Raw genomic sequence first — 7,113 nt, 5'->3', positions numbered from 1 at the left:
TTTTTGAGATGGGGTCTCTCTCTGTTGTCGCCCAGGATGGAGTGCAGTGCTGCGATCTTGGTTCACTGCAACCTCCGCCTCCCAGGTTCAAGCGCTTCTCCCACCTCGGCATCCCGAGTAGCTGGGACTACAGGTGCCTGCCACCATGCCCGGATAATTTTTTTTTTTTTTGTATATTCTGGTAGAGACAGGGTTTCACCATGTTGGCCAGGCTGTTCTTGAGCTCCGGACTTCATGTGATCCACCTACCTTGGCCTCTCAAAGTGCTGGGATTATAGGTGTCAGCCACCACACCCAACCTCTGCAGGTTATTTCTGTGCTTTTCATATCTGTATGCATCTGGCCTTTGCCTAGATGAGGTTTTAGGTTTTAGAGGCATCTCCCACATTCCTCTCAAATATCTAGTGGAATCAGGAGGCTATTGCTGCATTCTCCATCAGTTTTGGGGAGCCCCCAACAGCACGGATAAGTAGGCTTTAAAGTATTCATCAGCTTGTCTGCCGTTTTCCTAATACCTGCGCAGCACGATGGCCAAGGGCTTAGTTTAAAAAGCATTCAGAGCCTGGTGTGGTGGCTGACGCCTGTAATTCCAGTGACTCAGAGGCTGAAGCAGGAAGATTTCTTGAGGCCAGGAGTTACAGACCAGCCTGGGTAACAAAGTGATACCCCCATCTCCCAAAAAATAAAAATTGAAAAAAACCTTAGGTAGTGCAGGTGTGTGCCAGTAGTCCTAGCTCCCCAGCTACTTGGGAGGCTGAGAAGGGAGGATTGCTTGACCCCAGGTGATGGAGGCTGCAGTGAACCATGACCATAGCACTGCACTCCAGCCTGGATGACAAAAAGGCGTCCCAATTCCACTGCAAGCACTGGCCAAATATTTTCCTACCCACTGAAAGAACCAGTAGCAGGAAGTTATCTTAAAGGTAGGTGAATGGCTTTCTTTGCAAGTTGGAGAAAACCTCCTGCTACCGATGACGGAAGACCGAGGTTAAAATGGTTTCCTCTCAAATGCTTGGATAATGTCCTTAAACAGAGTTGATGAGAACAGCTTTCAATTTGCTCAGTTCACAAAGACCGAGCAATTCCATTATTTACATTACTCAGGTTAGAAGTGTACTCTCAGCTGGTAGACTAAAAGTTGCAGGCAATTCTGACTAGCCCGTGTATTTAACCAGATATGGATGGATTCTCAAAAGGCAAACTCCACACCTGCTTTATATAATTCACGTGTCTCTCTCTCTTCTCCCCTGCCTCCCCTGGAGTCGAGTGTGAGCTGTCCTAAGTTGTACTCCTCCTCATCTTCCTTTTCTTTCATGGTGGGCAGCCCCTGCCCCAAACTTACAACGGGACTGTGCACCCATTCCTCTTTTGAGCACAGCTTCAGAGATTCTCTTTGTAGGATTTTCACTTTCTTGTCAGGGACTTGATTAGACCAAAAATATATGCCGACAGCATTTGGGAAAATCCCCTGGGTCACGGCCACCTCTGCACCCATTTTCTTAGGACAGATGGTATTTTATGACAGCTGCCAGATTTACCACAACCTAAGTTTAGGAAAAGATTCAAGTAAAGGCAGAAAGCTTACTAGGGAGAGGGATAATGTCACAGGCTTCAGTTCTCTTTTAATTTCACTGCAGATTGCTTTGATTTGCTGCCGATTTGCCCCTCCTGTGCCCCATCTATTTCTATACATATGCTCTTGGGGAAAAGTCTTTGAAAAAATTCCATCGATGGATTTTTTACTGGGGGTAATTTTCTTCGTCATGTTTACTGTACATTTCCACTTTACTCGATTTGCTGTTCTTAAGATCAATCCTAGCAGTTTTTTACTTCTGAAAGTGAATAGATCATTTCATCTTAATTTTGGCTTTTTTTTCCAAATGAAAAGTATTCTGAAATATCCTTCAGGCATCACAATCATTTCTTGTCCTGACCATTTATTCTTCTGGGAGAATCTCTAATCATAATCATAATCCTCTAATCTCAAATCATAACCATGTGACATTGGCTCCTTAAAGCCACATAGGATTAGCCCGGGATGGACAACTGTTCCGAAGCACTTCTAGACATGTTGTGGTCGCTGAAGTCCTTTTATGAAAGTGTGTGTGGAATCAGTTCAATAGAAACTGAGATATAATGAGCACCGGCAGTTGATAGTGAGGACTGGGCCTGCCATGCCATTTAGACTTGAAAACTGAGAACGCTATTTGGATTCATATGTCCACATGGCAGGTGGGGAGAAGAAACCGGTGGGCATGAGATAAAGGAAAGTAGAGGTGCAGGAGATGGTCTCGCCCCTGAGACAACATATGAGCGAGGCACTCAGTCCTCCATGTTTTCATTCTAGTCCAAATGAGACTGTGGAATGTATAATCTCATTCTCATCTGTGAGATTGCCCTTGATAGCCTTAAAATAGGTGTTCCTCTCCTAGGACTTCATCTTTTTACAACTGCATTTCCCAAGAACACATACTTCCTGTCTAAGACCACTAGTTTTATTCTAGTATAATAGATTCTCTCCTTTATCATGGGTAGTAGAACTCTGATTCTTAACCAGCTCACTAGGTTTGGTGTATAGATTGAATTTCCCATTTTTCCCTTGTAGCTAGGAGTGGTGAGGGGACTGAATTGATAAAACAAGAATTTTTTTCAAAATAGAAAACCATAGTACAAATAGTAAATTCCAGGAAATTAACACTGTTACAGTTCTATTATCTAATCCATAGACCTTATTTGGATTTTGCCAGTTGTCCCAGTAATATGCTTTACGACCAAAGAAAATCCTGAAAGATATATTAGGTTGTCTGTCTTTTTAGTCTCCTTAAGTCTGAAACAGTTGTTCCTCAGTCTTTCCTTGATTTTTATGACTTGACATTTTTGGAGGACAGGCTGATATTTTGTAGAATGTCCTTCAATTTGGGTTTGCTTGAGGCATCCCCACAATGAGAATCAGGTTGGGGCAGCAATAGCATAAAACAGGTGTTGCATTCTCCCCAGTGCATCACATAAGGAGGCAGAGGATTTCATTTGTTCCATTACTGGACTTCGACCACTTGGTGAAGGAGGTGTCTGCCAGATTTCTCCACTACATAGTTACTATTTTCCCACTTTTATTGTTTTAGAGCTACTGTTATTAGGGATTGTCTGTGCAGCTGTTCCTTGTTTGATGACCAACAGATAATAAAGACAGGATCATGCAAAGATAGTTTGCTCTTTCTTTTCCATCATTTTGACGAGCTGGCTAAGTGATGATTTCAAGGTCTTGACAACTTTATTAAATAGTCATTTTCTAACTCTGTGTTGACAGTAATGAAACAAGCAAGGGGCCAAAAGACCTTTGCTAAACAGCTCTTTCTTTATACAAAATCAACTCGAAGCTAATGGTGTATTCGGGGAAGGCAATATAAATGCATAGAAACAGAAGAGAAGCAATGATGAAAGGAAGCTCCAGTAACCCAGATGAACCAAATTACTAATACAGACTGTATCTTTTTTTAAATCATATTTTAAGTTCTGGGGTCCATGTGCAGAACGTGCAGGTTTGTTACGTAGGTATAGTGGTTTGCTGCATCCGTCACCCTGTCATCTACATTAGATATTTCTCCTAATGTTATCCCTTCCCTAGCCCCCAACCCCCTACCACAGGCCCCAGTGTGTAATGTTCTCCTCCCTGTGTCAATGTGTTCCCATTGTTCAACACCTGCTTATGAGTGAGAACATGCGCTGTTTGGTTTTTTGTTCTTGTTTCAGTTTGCTGAGAATGATGGTTTCCAGCTTCATTGATGCCCCCGCAAAGGACATTAATTCATCCTTTTTAATGGCTGCATAGTATTCCATGGTGTATATGTGCCACATTTTCTTTTTTTTTTTTTTAATTATACTTTAAGTTCTCGGGTACATGTGCAGATTGTGTAGGATTATTACATAGGTATACACATACACATGCCATGGTAGTTTGCTGCATCCATTCTCCCATCATCTACATTAGGTATTTCTCTTAATGTTATCCCTCCCCAATCCCCCCACCTTCTGCTATCCCTCCCCTAGCTCTTCCACCCCCCCGTCAGGCCCCAGTGTGTGATGTTCCCCTCCCTGTGTCCATGTGTTCTCATTGTTCAACACCCACTTATGAGTGAGAACATGTAGTGTTTGGTTTTCTGTTGTTGTGTCAGTTTGCTGAGAGCAATGGTTTCCAGATTCTTCCATGTACCTGTAAAAGACATGAAAGCTTATTTATGGCTGCATAGTATTCCATGGTATATATGTGCCACATTTTCTTTATCCAGTCTATCACTGATAGGCATTTGGGTTGGTTCCAAGTCTTTGCTATTGTAAACAGTGCCGCAATGAACATATGTGTGCATGTGTCTTTATAATAGAACTGTTTATCATCCTTTGGGTATATACCCAGTAATGGGATTGCTGGGTCAAATGGAATTTTTATTTCTAAGTCCTTGAGGAATCACCATGCTGCCTTCCACAATGGTTGAACTAATTTACACTCCCACCAACAGTGTAAAAGCATTTCTATTTCTCCACATCCTCTCCAGCATCTGTTGTCTCCAGATTTTTTAATGATCGCCATTCTAACTGGCATGAGACGGTATCTCAATGGTGTCACATTTTCTTTATCCAGTCTATCATTGATGGCCACTTGGGTTGATTCCATGTCTTTGCTATTGTGAACAGTGCCACAATGAACATATGTGCGTATGCCACTTCTTTACCTTACAGTGTCTTTTAACCATCAATGAGGTTCTCGATGGGAGTTTCCCTGAAGTACAAGTAGCTGTGGAAATAGTTGAGGACTAATATCATGCCCAGTAATGAATTATTATATTTTAAACTCTGTCTCTTTCAGGTTTAAGGCCATGAGGTGTGAGGTCTTTTGAGGGTGAAAGAATTCATATTAATCCACCTCTTGACTCCTAAAAAAATAAGTAACTCTTGTGATTAAAATGGGGAGAGTCCACGTAAGAAGCAGTACCAAGAAGATAATTTTGTGTTTAAAGTCTTTATCTAAGTTGTAATTGAGATAGAAGCAAATGAGAATTATCACCCTATTTGTAATTTAGCAGCTGTAACTCTTGTGGTGAAGCTTGAGGTAAAATGATGAAATCCATGCAGTGGGTCTGTTTAACAGACTTCCTCTAGCATTGAGGTTCAGAGCCTTTCACAGTCTGTAGCATGTTTAGCCTATTCGATAGTTTGAAGATGATGAAAGATTAAAAGTTAAGTAAAAATTCCCAGTTCACAAATTTTATAAACCTAATGGAAGTAACTTCAAAGAATGAATACCTCAGAAGCAATAGGGTGATGCAAACCATGTGTCACAATAAGTAGACAAGAACTGTGATTGCAAAGTCTACTTTGTGTTAGAATAAGGTGGTTTTGGAGTGATTTTGAGGCTGTATCTCAAAATGATGACATTTTCTTTATCCAGTCTATCATTGATGGGCATTTGAGTTGGTTCCACGCCTTTGCTATTGTGAACAGTGCCACAATAAACATACATGTGCATGACACTTCTTTACCTTACAGTGTCTTTTAACCATCAGTGGTGTGTCTCAAAATGATGAGATACATTCTCAAACGGTGAGATTGCGGTGGATGTATACACCATAATCACACACTTATTTCCATGGAATGAGCTTGCAAGATCAATATAGAATTTTGAATGGTATCTTTCAAAAGGTATGCTAAGTCGGCCAATGTGTACTTCATTTTTTTACAGTCTTTTTAACATCAGAACCATGTTAAAGAATGATTACAATCACTTCTTACAATTACTTGACACAAAACACACCAAAGAATAAATGGGCAAGGATAACTATAATCATTTTTAAAGATAAGAACAATGAGAGATAACTGCTCTGATATAGATAGACATACATATATCTATACATATTCATTCTACAGTAATTGAACATAGATGGTGCCATGGGAATATGCCAATAGATCAATGGAAAAGAATATCAGATAGCGCCATAGCCATGTGTCTGTATGGAAATTTGGTGTATGAGAATTTTGACATTTAAAATCAGCAGAGAAAAAATAAATACTCAACAAACTATGTTGGGAGTTGACAATACATCTGAAGGAAAATATGAAATTTTATCTTTATTTTATTGTAACATAAATTTCAGATGCAAAATCGAGAAGCTGAACAAAATTTCTAAAATATAAGGGGAATTTTTGTAATTGAGGAAGGTGTTTAGAAGGGGGGTGGGGAGGTGGGGAAAGATAGCATGGGGAGAAATGCCACATATAGGTGAAGGGGAGGAAGGCAGCAAATCACACTGCCACGTATGCACCTATGCAACAATCTTGCATGTTCTTCACATGTACCCCAAAACCTAAAATGCAATAAAAAAAAAAATACAAGAGACTTACAGATTTTGAGCTCATAAAGTTATTGTTTTCTCTATTAAAAAGACACTGAAAAATTAAATGACCAAATGTAATTATATGAAAGTATTTGCAGCACCGGGCCATGCGGAGGGCAGCAGTGTGACCAGGAAACATGCTGAGCTGGGGCAGGAACTGCACAAGGATGAGGAGACGCCGCTGCTGTTGAAGGCAGCCCTGCGTGACCAGCTGAACCGCGTCAAGGTTGAAGCATTGGCCCTTCAATCAATGAGTGATTCTAGAAGAGGGGATGAGATGCTGTCTTCTCCAACTGCGCTTGAACAATCATATGTCATGTAGATGCATGTAAACAATGAAGCATCTGTCAACCCAACTACACTGAGTGAAGCACAGAGTCCTGGGACAGAAGAAGAGGAGGAAGAGGAAGAAGAATCAGATTCCTAAAGGAGGGGAAAAGCCAGGGTTCATTAAACACATTAAATTTCTAAGTCTCGGGCTTTTTTTCCTCAAGGAAATCATCTTGCCATGGGCCCTAGGGCCTGCTTGAACAGAGAGGAAGAATTATAGGAGGATGTGTAGCTGCAAAAATGGCTCCATCAATAACTCAATCTTCAGAATGTTATGACATACAGAAAATCAAAGATGCTGGGTTTTAGCATTGAGCAATATGGGTGGTGCTACGTCTGTAATCTGGTCAGATTCAGTAACTGTGTTCAAAACAAAATTTCCTCTGGAATACTATTG

At 40.7% G+C, this 7,113-nt stretch overlaps 1 pseudogene; it reads left to right on the top strand.

The window, feature by feature from the left end:
* Positions 1 to 6,450: 6,450 nt before the first annotated feature.
* LOC105708663 (snRNA-activating protein complex subunit 5-like) lies at positions 6,451 to 6,813 on the top strand (annotated as a pseudogene).
* The last annotated feature ends 300 nt before the right edge of the window (positions 6,814 to 7,113 follow it).

The sequence above is a fragment of the Aotus nancymaae genome, unplaced genomic scaffold, assembly GCF_030222135.1.
Source record: "Aotus nancymaae isolate 86718 unplaced genomic scaffold, 86718_ANA_hifiasm-v0.15.2.pri h1tg000051l, whole genome shotgun sequence".
NCBI classification, from domain to species: Eukaryota; Metazoa; Chordata; class Mammalia; order Primates; family Aotidae; genus Aotus; species Aotus nancymaae.
This window is presented reverse-complemented; position numbering and strand designations above follow the sequence as displayed.